The sequence below is a fragment of the Leucoraja erinacea genome, chromosome 7, assembly GCF_028641065.1.
Source record: "Leucoraja erinacea ecotype New England chromosome 7, Leri_hhj_1, whole genome shotgun sequence".
In the NCBI taxonomy this organism is placed as follows: domain Eukaryota; kingdom Metazoa; phylum Chordata; class Chondrichthyes; order Rajiformes; family Rajidae; genus Leucoraja; species Leucoraja erinaceus.
Window position 1 is genome coordinate 57,224,430 of NC_073383.1, and position 14,365 is coordinate 57,238,794.

The following is a 14,365-nucleotide window of genomic DNA, read 5'->3' on the forward strand; positions in this document are numbered from 1 at the left end:
TGTACAGGTTTGTAGGTTAATTGGCTTGGTATATGTGTAAATTGTCCCTAGTGTGTGTAGGAACATGTGAATATGTGGGATTTCTGGTTGGTGCGGACACGGTGGGCAGAAAGGCCTGTTTCCGCGCGGTCACTCTAAACTAAACTAAACTAAACCTAATTAGGGAATGTGTATGTTTAACATTACAACAATTCATTTATTAATATCTTGAATGTTTTAAAATAAAATTCATGATTTTCCAGCTCAGCTACAGGAAGGATGCAATTATGCTGGAAAGCGTTGGGAAGGGTGCAAAAGAGATTCATCAGAATATTACCTGGCTTAAGGGCCTCTAGTTATAGACAGAGGATGGATAAGTTGGGACTTTTCCTTTTGGACATAGGAAGCTAAGGAGTAACCTTACTGAGGTGCACAAGCTCACGAGGGGCCTGGATAAAGTGAATGCTTACAGTCTTTTTCCAGTGTTAGGGGAATCTAAAACATTTATATATGATATATGAATAGGAAGGGTTTAGAGAATAATGGGCCAAATGCAGGCACTTGTCCACGAGCACAGTTTGCCAATTCGGTTTGGCACACACCAGGTGGGCTGAATTGCTTGTTTCTATGACTCCATGATAAACTTAAAAATAAAATAATTTATCATGATTCCATATAAGATGAGAAGCAGGCTGACTCATTGGCAGCATCTTCCAAGCAGAAAAATCATTAAAATAAAATTGACCACAATTAAAATGCCTTTACTTAATAAATTGCATAAGAATATTCAATATTGGAAAACACTTCCCCTTTCAATGCTCGGTAGAATTAATGCTATAAAAATGATTTTCCTTCCGCAATTCCTATACCTTTTTCAATCAATTCCGATATATCTCCTAAAAAATTTATTTTAAAAAGTTGATTCTATTGTGACAAGTTTTATTTGGGATTATAAGAATCATAGAATAAGCAAAAAACACTTATGCAAATCCAAGACGAAAGGAGGATTAGTTTTACAAAATTTGTTATTTTACTTTTGGGCAGTCAATGTCAAAAATATGAATTTTTGGTTGGAAGATATGGATCAACAACTAGACTGGTTAAAGATGGAAAAGGAAGATTGTTTGCCTTTTGAAATTGGTCCGATTCTGTTAGCTTCCACAAAATTGAATTAAAAATCTATAAATACACAATGGTATTCGAATTTGGAAACAACTAAAAAAGACATTAAAATTGGATAATTTATCACTTTCTCTCCCCATTGTAAATAATCCTTCAATTAAACCTTCAGTGTTGAATAAATGTTTTGTACAATGGAAAAATTATGGAATTAAAAAGATGGGACATCTCTATAGAAAAGGTATCTTTCTTTCGATTCAGGAGTTACAAAAGATTTACGGATTACATTCAAATAATTTTTTTAGATATCTATAACTTACAGATTATGTTAAATCACATACACAAGAATACAGAACTAGAGCCAGAGATTATAGATGAATGTTTGAATAAACACCCTAATACAGTCAAATTAATATCTTACATTTATAATACTCTTTTAGACAATGAGACTCCGTTGACGGAATTACATAGACAAGCATGGGAAAATGAATCAGCTCAACCCTTAACGAAAGATTTTTGGGATGAAAGTCTACAACATATACACCAATGCTCGTTAAATACCAGACATTCTTTAATACAATTTAAAGTACTACACAGGCTGCATTATTCTTAAACAAAATTAAATATACTTTTTTCCTAATATCTCTCCTGTCTGTGACAAATGTCAATACCCCGCGGCTAATTTAACCCATACTTTTGTAAATTGTATAAAAATTAAAAATTTCTGGATGGATATTTAAAAAATTATTTTCATAGTTGTTAATACCCAACTGGATCCCGATCCTAAATTAATAATATTGGGCATATCTGAACAATACCTAAAACTTACAACAAACCAAAGGAATTTCCTTGATTATAGTATAATAATTGGGAAAAAATTAATATTAAAATTTTGGAAAAATCCAGCAACCCCCACAATCAAAATGTGGATTATGGAGATGTCGGAGACCTTACATTTGGAAAAAATTAGATTTGTCTTAATTGTTAAACCAGAATTATTTACTAGAATATGGTCTCCATTTATAGATTATTTGAATGGGTAGATTGGGCCGGCGCGGAAGCTTGACTGAAACTTGAATCCAGGGCTAGATGAATAGTTATGTTCTCTAATCTACGGACCTATCTCCAAAGTTGTATTATTGACAGTTTATTCTATCTTTCTAATTTCCTTTCCTTTCTGTATTTTTTCTATCTATAAATATAAATAAATAAATAGAGGCAATGTTAATATGTAACCGTTAAATGAGGATCCCAGCGTACCTGGAATCCTGGATATTTAATATGTAATCATTAAACAAAGTTTATATTGATTTGGACTATGATATGCATATGCCTCTAATAACATTATTTTAAAAAAAAAAAAATTAAAAAATCCTTTAATTATATTTGCTCCTGACTAATGTTTTGCTGCAGTATTACAGGTTTAAATGACAGCTTTTAGATTTAGTTACATTTATCCAAACTTGTATTTATTGTTTAATACTGTGTTCAAATTTTGCACATCTGAATTATTCAGCACTGAAGATTTTGCTAATTCAGATAAATTGTAAATTAATTAATAAATTGGTGAATGTTGTCAGAGCGGTAGGTCTGTAATCAATATACTTTTAGATGGTCAGCTTACTGCTAATTAATCATTTTATTTGTATCTTACAGTGTTCTTGTAACGTTTTCTATTGATGGTATTGCTGAATATTCAATTGTAATTTGAAGTGAAAGCACAACAGAAATTAGATTACGGAGAAACTTGGATAGACACATTTGAAATACATTAACCTTTTGGTGCATTACTGACAATGTTTTCTTGATGGCTGATTTGATGGCATTTGTGGCAGATAATTTTTTTTGCATGATAGTTGTATGTTGTTTGCCATCTTCTTGCCCTAAGGTTTATGAAGTAAGGCAACTGAAGAAAAAATAACATAATCTTTCCAAACAATAAATTTGTCAAATGTGCGAATGCAGAGCTACTGGGGTAGTAGTAGTATGACTGCAGTAGAATAAAATGGATAGTAGTAGATTGTCAGGCTGTTTTACATTGCTCAGGATTTTAATTCCCAATGAACATTTTTGCAACAATTAAATTAGCTCCTCTGACTGTATCTAAACTATCTGATGTAACCAGGACAGGGAATATATTGACGTTAAGCAGCGAAAGCAGCATGGGATACAAAAAGATAAGCAATTCCAGAAGCAATGAAGCATATCAAAGCTCTTCACTAATTACATAGTCACAAATGTTGGTTGATATTTAAGTAACTAATGGACAGTTAAGGCTCCATGAATATCCCCATAGAGATATGCTAGCTGAATTGAATACACACATGATAAAATGCTACTTCATTATAAAAGGCAAGAAGGATAAAAAAAATAATAATAGCATGCCTATCTCTTTACTGAAAAGGAAACATCATACAGAAGTAAATTAACAATTGAGGCCATAAGTTCACGCACCCATTTGGGAAAACCAGCAAAGGTATATTCTATGCAAACCGTGTTTAATTAACCATATAGTTTTGTTAATGATGTAACAAAGGTATTGGTGCAGTGAAATGCCATTGATGCTATTCTTTCAAACTTTCGGAAAGTATCTGAAAGTACCAAATATTAATATTAGTCTGTTAGAAATTCATAACATAGCAAAATTAGCTGAAATGTAATAAAACACAGAATGTTTTAATATATTGCTGATTTCAAGCTGAATTAGACTTGCTACAGTGCTACTCAGTTGAACACAAGGATCAATGCTGACCAATGTTTTGATATATGTAATTGAGTTGTACTTGAATGTATAGAGTGTTGTTTGCAAATCACATGAGGCTTGCTAATATAGTAAACACTTAAGCCTGTCCCATCATCATGGCTGATCTACTCCAATCCTCAACTCTTCCTTTATGTCAGATCCTCATTGTCCTCAATTCCATGATCCTTCAAATGTTTATCTTCCTCTACTTTGAATGCCGCTAATTGCTAGCCTCCACAGCTCTGGAACAGGGAATTTCAGCAATGGATTGCCCACTGCAAGTAACTTGTGTGCAAGTAACTTTTATTTAAATAATTGGTATCTTATCTTGAAACTATATGCCATGTTTAAAATTCTCCCATGAGTGAAAACGTCATCTTTCCTGTCATATCTCCTTGAAATCTTATATCTCAATGACTCATGTGTATCTCATGTTTCTCTAGACTCCAAAGAATACAGACCCAATCTGTTTAACCTCTCTTGATAGGATAAGTTACTCATACCAAGAATTAGCCTGGTGATTCACTTTTAGACAGCCTGCAATGTTACTAATGGTAAAGGACGAAAACTGTGTGCTATACTTCAGGTGTGGCCACAACACCCTGTACAATTGTAACATATGGGCAAAATGGACAGGAGGGTAGCAACTACAATTTGGGGCACCTACATGCATTTTGATGGGATGGGTAGGGAGTAAAGTAAAAACGACTAGACTAAGCTTCACATGGGAGGGCTGGTCCCCCAACACAATATTCCACCTCTGCACCAATTCCAATATTGCTGGCCAGTGTGGGGACTTTCTGGAGCACTAGCATGGTGTTGTGGGCCAAAGGGACTGCTTTCCAGAGGGCTGGTATGGGCATTGTGGGCCGAATGGATTCTTGGGCTGGCAGCTCAGTCACAGAGACACACACACACACACACACACACACACACACACACACACACACACACACACACACACACACACACACACACACACACACACACACACACACACACACACACACTCACCGGCACAGACACAGACACACACACACAGACACTCACACACCCCCCACACACACACAAACGCGCACACACACACACACACACACACACACACACACACACACACACACACACACACACGCACACACACACGCACACACACACACACACACACTGACTTACACACCATATATATATATGGCAGTAAACCTTCTTGAATACTCACACGGCTGAGCGCGGCCTCTCCACTTTGTGGCTTCTGCAGTCAGCGGCACTTCAACAATCAGAGTGACCTCTGCACTTACTGGAAATTACGCAATCAGCACTACCTCTGCACTCACTGGAAATTACGCAATCAGCGCGACCTGTCCACTCACGAAATGAGCGGGACTTTTGAACCAAACTGTCTGACCCAGTAAAGCATTTATTCCTTCCAAACACAGTCGGACCTAATAAAGCATTGCGGTTTCAAGCATAGGCTGGGCTGCAGGCGAAACAACTCATGGCATTGTCATTAAGGGCTAACAAATCATTTATTGCAAGTACATTGCAGACTCACAGTTCAGTTGATTTACAGCTTAGAATGAGAGTCGTGGCCTCTCCCTCACGATCTTGCAGTGACTGAGTCACGTCCAGGCATCTGGGTTTTATAGTCCTGGCCCCCCTCCCCACGTTACCTTCATCGCGCTGATTGACAGGCGAGAGGATCTCAAGGTTTTTTAAACACTCATAACTTTTTTATTTTTCATCGTTGGGAAAAATCCTCAGGGCCTGCTCAGCGGAGGAGGATTGTGAGTAAGATGGCCAAAAATCATAGTGATATATTGTAGCCCTTTTTCTAAAATCAATATACAGTGCAGACAGGAAGTGGTCAAGATGAGACTTTTAATTATATAGATATGGCATCTTTTTAGTTTAGTTTAGTTTAGTTTGGAGATACAGAGTGGAAATGGATCCTTTGGCCCATTGAGTCCATGGCGACCAAGACCACCTGTACATTAGTTCTAACCTACACACTGGGGACAATTTACAGAAGCCAATTAACCTACTAACCTGCACGTGGTTGGAATGGGAAAGGAAGCCGAAGCTCCTGGAGAAAACCCATGCAGTCACAGGGAGAATGATCAAACTCTGTATATACAGCTCCCATGGTCAGGATGGAACCTGGGTCTCTGGTGCTGTATCGCACCAACTCTGCCACTGTGCTGCCCTTTTAAAGAAAGCGCAGGAACTCATCCTACAGTTGTTTTGCACAAAGGTTTTGCGAACAGGATAACAAGTTAATTTAAATAGCTTATGTGCTCTTTGGCCTTATAAATGAAGATATGACATACACAAGCTAGAAAATTATGCTAACCTTTTGTGATACAAGTTTAGAAGTTTAGTATTTCTGTTTCCTGCTCTGTAAAGATGTTGGAAACTTTGGAACAGATACCGGCAATATTTACCAGAATTGTTCTAGGATTGAAACACAACAATGGTGTAAATGGACTGGATAAGGTGAAATTGGCCTCCTGAGATAAGAAAGAATGTAGAGTAAAATTAATTATTAGGCATCGTGAGATGTAACTAAAGAGAGTGTTTTTAAGGCTGAAGGATTAGAGATCAGAGAGGAAAAATGTAAGACAATTGACAAAATGAAATGGAAGTGAGAGAAGAATAAAAAGGAACGTATTACCAGATAATAGCGATTTGACTGTAATTATGTATAGTCTGTGCCTTTGACTGAATCTTTTCACCTTGGTACATGTAACAATAAATTAAACTGAACTAAACATCTGGAACAATACTAGATAAGCCAATTTCAGATCTTGATAAATATTTCATCAAAACCTCTGTACCCCCATTACCAATAAAATGTGGTTACAGATAATTCTGCCTCCAGGATACACTGCCAGATGTTGTCAAGATTTTCTCAGTGTTTCTACACAGACCTGTAATCTGCGCTAATAAAAGGACAAGGATAATAAATGTATGGAAACATCTTTATCTTTAAGTCGTTCGTCATCATGACTTCATTGTAGACTGCCTTTCCTTCATTATCAAATGTGTCAAAACATTAAATGTCCCCATCTATTAGCACCATGGGAGCACCTTCACTACTTGAACAAAAGTCATTCTCAAAGGCAATCACGAAGAGTAATAAAATCTACTATTCACAGTGAGATTCATATCCTGAGAATGAAACAGCATAATAATTATTGTTTTGGGAAATTCAGTTTCTAGTTATTAATTCACGGATAATTTAATTTAAGCCATGTATTTTTGGACCTCAGAGTACTGCAATCTTTCACTATTTTTTTTCTTATGTGTTTTTCCTTTCAAAATGTATAATGTTCCCCATTATGCTCCACTTGCAAGATCCTTGCCCATTGTTTATATCCCTCTGAAACCTTGTTCTCCACACAACTCTTTATATTGTTCTTAGCAACCATACCTTTGGTGCCTTCATCTAATTGTTTAATAATTTCAAAACTTTGAGGTCCCAGCACTAATTCTTGTGATATTACATCTCATTACATCTTGCCACACAGAGAAATACCATTTATGCCTGTTACCTTTTCCAGTAAACAAGACTATCTTTCATTCACCACTCTGTTCCTTTATACACCAGGAGCATTCAATTTCCTTAATGGCATTATATGGAACATCTTTCCAAATGTCTCTGGGAATCTAAGTACGGCACATCCACTGGTTCCGCATTATCAACATAAGTTCGTTTGCAGGACAAATATATTTTTCCTTTCTCAAAACCCAGTTGATTTTGCCTGATTATATTAATTCTTTATAATACCCTACTATAGCTGGTCCTGGTCTGACCATATCCATGGTGAATTACAAACCACTTCAGTTGGTAGGAGTTACTGCATCTTGATATTAGCACAAATAAGTCTATATTTCTTGCCCCAGACACTCCAGCTTTGTACTTTTATTTTATGATGCTTAGAAGTATGATATGTGAAATGAAGTATGTTTGCATATAATAATCAAACACATGTCATTTCTGAGCTGAGGTGGTTCATGATTGACTGCTTTCTTTTGTTTTTTTCATTGAATAGACATATTTTATAATTGTGGATTCACTTTCATCATGCTTCATTGCCCATGTGATCATTGAGTACTGGGAATGGATTTTAGTCAGAGGGTGGTGAATCTGTGGAATTCTTTGCCAAGTCAGTGGATATTTTTAAGACCGAGATAGATACATTCATGATTAGTACAGTTGTCAGAGGTTATGGGAGAAGGCAGGAGAATGGGGTTAAGAGGGGGAGATAAATCAGCCTGACAGGAATTGACATCAAAGTACATAAGGAGTTATTTGGATTGGTGACCACAAGCTTAGTTAGAATGGTTGGTATTATAGAAAGAGTAGAGAGTAAGAATTCCAAAGATTAGCGGTATGGCAGCTCAAGACAACAGCTCTAGTGGAAGAGTGAATAAATTTGATGCTGATGCTATGAACAAACTCTAAAGAATTGTTATAAAGTCTGTCAAATTTACAACGATAACTGAAAGAAAGAACAGAGAAAATATATCATGCTTTTTTCACATGAGGTCAATCAATCATGGGGACGTATGTATGCAGAAACAATATCATGATTTATTATAGGGTTGATATTGACAAAGTAAGATACAAAATTATGTTGAGGAAAGACAGAGAAATGCGATTTGTCTTGATATCTGTGTGAGAGCAAACAGTGCAGATATTGACAAACTGGCTGTTTAATCTTACATGCAGCTGGCTTTAAATTCACATGAGTAGCCAGCAATTAAGTGTGTTGGAATTGTTGTTCTGTTGGAAGCTACCTTCAATCCACTAGTTTCCATGTTTATCCAGAGTAAATCAGTTCTTATGTGAGCAACCATCTCTCCAGAGAAGTACTTGCTTTCAGTTTGTAAATCACCCATTAGGAGGAAATTTAACAGAGATCTATAGAACAGTGGAGAGTCAAAGATGGCTAGAAATTGGCAGTGAAAGGCCACAGTGAAATGTGAAAGATACATTTTTTAATAAGTAAAAATCATAAAAATTGTAACTTTTGAAAATTTGAAATCTGTTTTGTTTCTCTCTCTCTCTCTCACCCTCTCCCTCATTCAATCTCATTCTCTCTCTTGCTCTCTCCATTTCATAGAAACATAGAAACGTAGAAATTAGGTGCAGGAGTAGGCCGTTCGGCCTTTCGAGCCTGCACTGCCATTCAATATGATCATGGCTGATCATCCAACTCAGTATCCCGTACCTGCCTGCTCTCCATACCCTCTGATCCCCTTAGCCACAAGGACCACATCTAACTCCCTCTTAAATATAGCCAATGAACTGGCCTCAACTACCCTCTGTGGCAGAGAGTTCCAGAGATTCACCACTCTCTGTGTGAAAAAAGTTTTTCTCATCTCGGTTTTAAAGGATTTCCCCCTTATCCTTAAGCTGTGGCCCCTTGTCCTGGACTTCCCCAACATCGGGAACAATCTTCCTGCATCTAGCCTGTCCAACCCCTTAAGAATTTTGTAAGTTTCTATAAGATCCCCTCTCAATCTCCTAAATTCTAGAGAGTATAAACAAAGTCTATCCAGTCTTTCTTCATACGACAGTCCTGACATCCCAGGAATTAGTCTGGTGAGCCTTCTCTGCACTCCCTCTATGGCAATAATGTCCTTCCTCAGATTTGGAGACCAAAACTGTACGCAATACTCCAGGTGTGGTCTCACCAAGACCCTTACTAACAAGTTCAATTTCTGGAATATCAGAGTACAGTTTGTCACCTAATTCTGAAAATGTTGGTACAATTATTTCTACATCTGACAGCAGAAGTTCTCATTTAAGATTTTGCAGAGGCTTTATAGTAAACATTGCAAAAATGAAGCAATTTGTAGTTTTATTTCCTAACCTGTCACATGACTATATTGGAACAATATTTTACATAGTTCAAAAGCCTTATCAACATGGATGCTCTCTCACAATGACATACTTTGAAAATCAGCAGGGGAATGCAATGAGCAAGGCTGATCTTTGATGCTGATGCACAGCAGTTGTGCAGCCTCAGTAGTTACAGACTTCATTAAGAAATGTGTGGAGGACTGCATCCCTACAAAAACCTTCCGAGTGTTTCCCAATCAGAAACCTTGGATGAACTTTGAGATCCGCACTCTTCTGAAGACCAGACGCCGGGCATTCATGTCTGATGATACAGTGGTCTACAAGAAGTCCAGATAAGACCTTGGTAAGGCCATCAAAAAGGCCAAAAGGGTCTTCTACTCCAAACTGGAGGATGAGGCAGATGTTCGGTAGCTGTGGCGGGGCCTGAATGCAATCACCTCCTACAAGGCGAAACCAGGAGGCAGCTCGAATGTCGGCGGAACATCACTCCCTGATGAGCTCAATGCGTTTTACGCACGCTTTGATAAGGAGAACACTGATGTGCCACCCCGAGCCCCCTTTTACTGTGATGGTATCTCAGTCTCAGTCACAGAGGCTGACGTCTTGAAATCCTTCAGAGGGGTGAACACTCGAAAAGCGCCTGGACCTGATGGTATACCTGGTCGTGTTCTAAAAACCTGTGCGGACCAACTGGCTGGATTTTTTATGGACATTTTCAACCTCTCACTTCTGAGGTTCCCACCTGCTTCAAAAGGGCATCAATTATACTGGTGCCCAAGAAGAGTAAGATGACGTGCCTCAATGACTATCGACCAGTAGCACTAACGCCTGTGGTGATGAAGTGCTTTCAGAGGTTGATCATGGCGCAAATCAACTCCTACCTCGACAAAAACCTGGACCCACTGCAGTTCGCCTACCGCTACAACAGATCAACGGTGGATTCGATCTCGCTGGCCCTCCATCCGCTCTGGACCACTTGGACAACAAAAACTCATATGTCAGGCTGTTCATTGATTACAGCTCGGCATTTAATACAACCATCCCCTCCAAGCTGGTTACCAAACTCGCAGAACTAGGTCTCTGCGAATCTCTCTGCAATTGGATCCTCGACTTCCTCATTCACAGACCACAGTCTGTTTGTATTGGTGGAAGTGTGTCAGACTCGATAACAATCAGAACGGGAGCACCTCAAGGCTGCATGCTCAGTTCCCTGCTGTACTCACTCTATACTCATGACTGCGTAGCCGGTCATAGTGCAAACTCCATCATCAAGTTCGCTGACGACACCACTGTTGTGGGACGTATCACTGATGGGGATGAGTCAGTATAGAAGAGAGATCAAGCGACTGTCCATAGGGGGCCAGCACAATAATCTGGCCCTCAACACCAGCAAAACCAAGGAACTGATTGTGGACTTTGGAAGGAGTAGGATGGGGACCCACAGTACCGTTTATATCAACGGGTCGATGATTGAAAGGGTCAAGAGCTTCAAATTCCTGGGCGTGCACATCTCTGAAGATATTTCCTGGGCCAAGAACACTAATGCAATTATTAAGAAAGCACATCAGCGCCTCTACTTCCTGAGAAGATTACAGAGAGTTAGTTTGTCAAGGAGGACTCTCTCTAACTTCTACAGGTGCACAGTAGAGAGCATGCTGACCAGTTGCATCATGGCTTGATTCGACAACTTGAGTGCCCTGGAGAGGAAAAGACTACAAAAAGTAGTAAACACTGCCCAGTCCATCATCGGCTCTGACCTATCTTCCATCGGGGGGATCTATCGCAGTGGCTCCCACAAAAAGGCTGGCAGTATCATCAAGGACCCACACCATCCTGGCCACACACTCATCTCCCTGCTACCTTCAGGTAGAAGGTACAGGAGCCTGAAGACTGCAACAACCAGGTTCAGGAATAGCTAATTCCCCACAGCCATCAGGTTATTAAAATTGGCTCGGACAAAACTCTGAACATTAAGAGCCCATTATCTGTTATTTGCACTTCATCAGTTTATTTATTCATGTGTGTATATATTTATATAATGGTATATGGACACACTGATCTTTTTTGTAGTCAATGCCTACTATGTTCTGTTGTGCTGAAGCAAAGCAAGCATTTCATTGCCCTATCAGGGACACATGACAATAAACTCTCTTAAATCTCTTGAATCTTGAATCTTGATTGGCTTAATGTAGTGGCTGGTTTGAAATGCCACAAGTAGACAAAGAAGATTTTGAATCTTTGGGACATCACATGAGCCTTTATCCACTACCTCCCACCTCACTTCTAGTATGTCAGGAAGTTAGAATTCCACACTGTGACTCAATGCCAATAATCTACTGTTGCCCACAAGGCACAATTAATTTTATTGATGAAGGGAATTAAGTTTAAAAGCAACATTCATAAAGTGGAACACCAAAGGCTTGAGGTTAGAAGCCCTCTCTAATCTAAATAGGCTATTGTTTTATGCTTAAGTGTACATTGGTAATTGATAAGTAGTTAAATTCCACATGATTAAGTTTAAATCATTATTTTAATGACTCTCATAACCTAAACATTCCACCTAGTAGATGCCCCGCAACTACATTTTTAAGGGTTGAATTGTCTCTAATGACTTATGGCTTTCTAGCCCAAATGTTAATTAAAGTTCAATTCTCATCTCGGTAGATCTCCATTACTGCTATCTTCAGTTTTTTTATCCCAATTTTTCACCTACTTGGCCACCCCTGGATACATCATGAATAATTCAGAAATACATTATGTGAGAATTGAGGAATATGTAATGAGCGAGCACTTTAGATTCTAGGCTATGCTTGATTTTCTATTCCAACATTTTTGTGTAAGTGGTTTGTCAGCTGTGCCTTCATTTTCTCTGGTTTTCAATTTTAGCTTGGAGATGAGTAATAAAAAAAATCTCTACTGATAAATCTTCCAGAGCATGTGCCCCATTAAAAGCTCTGTGTTTGTAATACAAAGTACGCAACAACATTGTTAAAGGTGTCCAAGTGTGCTTCACTTTGCAGCAGTCATCGCCATGACTGCTATCAGCAGATCGGTAATCTGCTCTGTGGAGAGTATATCGTCTTGTTCAGTGTGCAGCCACTAAACCATGTTACTCTTTGAGACTAAAATCAAATCACACATGCTTGCATGGAAACATTATTTCACAAAAGGCCTCTTAACCTTTACAATAATTGCAATGCAATCTAATCGTTAATTTGCTGAATGTTCCCCAAAAAATGAATCAGAAATTTTATCAACACTTATATAAATTTAAAATCAATAGCATTTAGGCACGAGTATGCCGTGTCCTACATCGGGATGGCGAGGGAAGGCAATTAATGAGCATGGTTCTCTCCACCTGGACTTCATCCAGCAGACTGCTGCTTCTCAACTACTTTTGGTGGCCTATGATTATTTTGTTAATTAACTCTCTCCAGATGAAAGTGATTATTTCGCTGGCAAGTCAAAAAATGAAAATTGACTGCCTTAACTTACAAAAGTTCTGTAAGAATATGATTAAATTGAAGTTAAAATTAGAAAAGCCGACTCGGGTTCTTTTAAAATTGTTGCTTTCCCCAAGAGACACTCGTTTAACAATTTGTTTTTTTTGATTTATTTTTTATTTTTATTAGAAGCAGTGTACAAAAGTATAAACCGTGGCATATGACATAATGCATTTATTGTACAGCTTCAATTTTAATTTTTAGCTAAAGGTGAGAAAGAAGAAAGGAGAAAAAGCAAGAGAGAGAGAAAGTGAATGTGCAAGAATAGAACCCTAGACTACCAAATTGGTGTAGCCAAAGAGTGAAGTAAAAGAAATAAGAACAATATAAAGAAATAAAAAGACAAAAACAGAACGAAAAACAAAAAGTGATGATATATCTGCTTTGTATCTCTCCCTACCCATCACCCAACCCGTAATTCGATTTAATTCCAAAATTGTGTTGCACCATACTATCCTTGTAATGAATCAATGAATGGTGTCCATGTCTTCGAAAACTGCTCTGGTTTTTCTGCTAAGACAAGTCTCATATTTTCAAGATGTAGCATCTCAGACATGTTTGTAATTCACATTTTAAGAGTAGGGGCAGATGTATTTTTCCAGAATTTAAGTATTAGATTTTTCGCCGTTATCAGGCCATACTTAAGGAAACGTCTCTGAAATAATAATAACTCAGGGAAGGCTTCTGATGTTCCAAGAATAATCAGTTCCGCATGGGGGTCCAGTTTTGTTTTTAATGTTTTAGAGAAAAATTTCAAAAATTCCTTTCCAAAAGTTATGTAGTTTTATGCAAGAGGCGAGGGAATGTGTTATAGTTGTTTCTTGAAGGAGACATTTGTCACAAATAGGAGATACATTTGAAAATATCTTATTCAGTTTAGTCTTTGAATAGTAGAGTCTGTGCAGTGTTTTAAATTGAATTAAAGTATGTCTAACATTAATCGAACAGTTGTGTATATATAAAACATTTCCTTCCCATGTGTCTTTTGGAATTTTTAGGCCTAGTTCCTCTTCCCAGTCTCTTCTAATTGCATCTGACGATGGGATTTCTATATTTAGAAGGGTGTTATACAAATATGATGTTAAATTGTTTGCCTGAGTTTCTATTCATACATTTGTCTAATATATCTGGCAGCAGAGTTTGGTAGTCATGGAG

General features: G+C 37.9%; 1 protein-coding gene across 1 annotated transcript in view; it reads left to right on the plus strand.

The window, feature by feature from the left end:
• thsd7ba (thrombospondin, type I, domain containing 7Ba) overlaps positions 1-14,365 on the plus strand; it is a 743,639-nt gene that overhangs the window by 643,387 nt on the left and 85,887 nt on the right. The gene's annotated exons all lie outside the window — the stretch shown is intronic.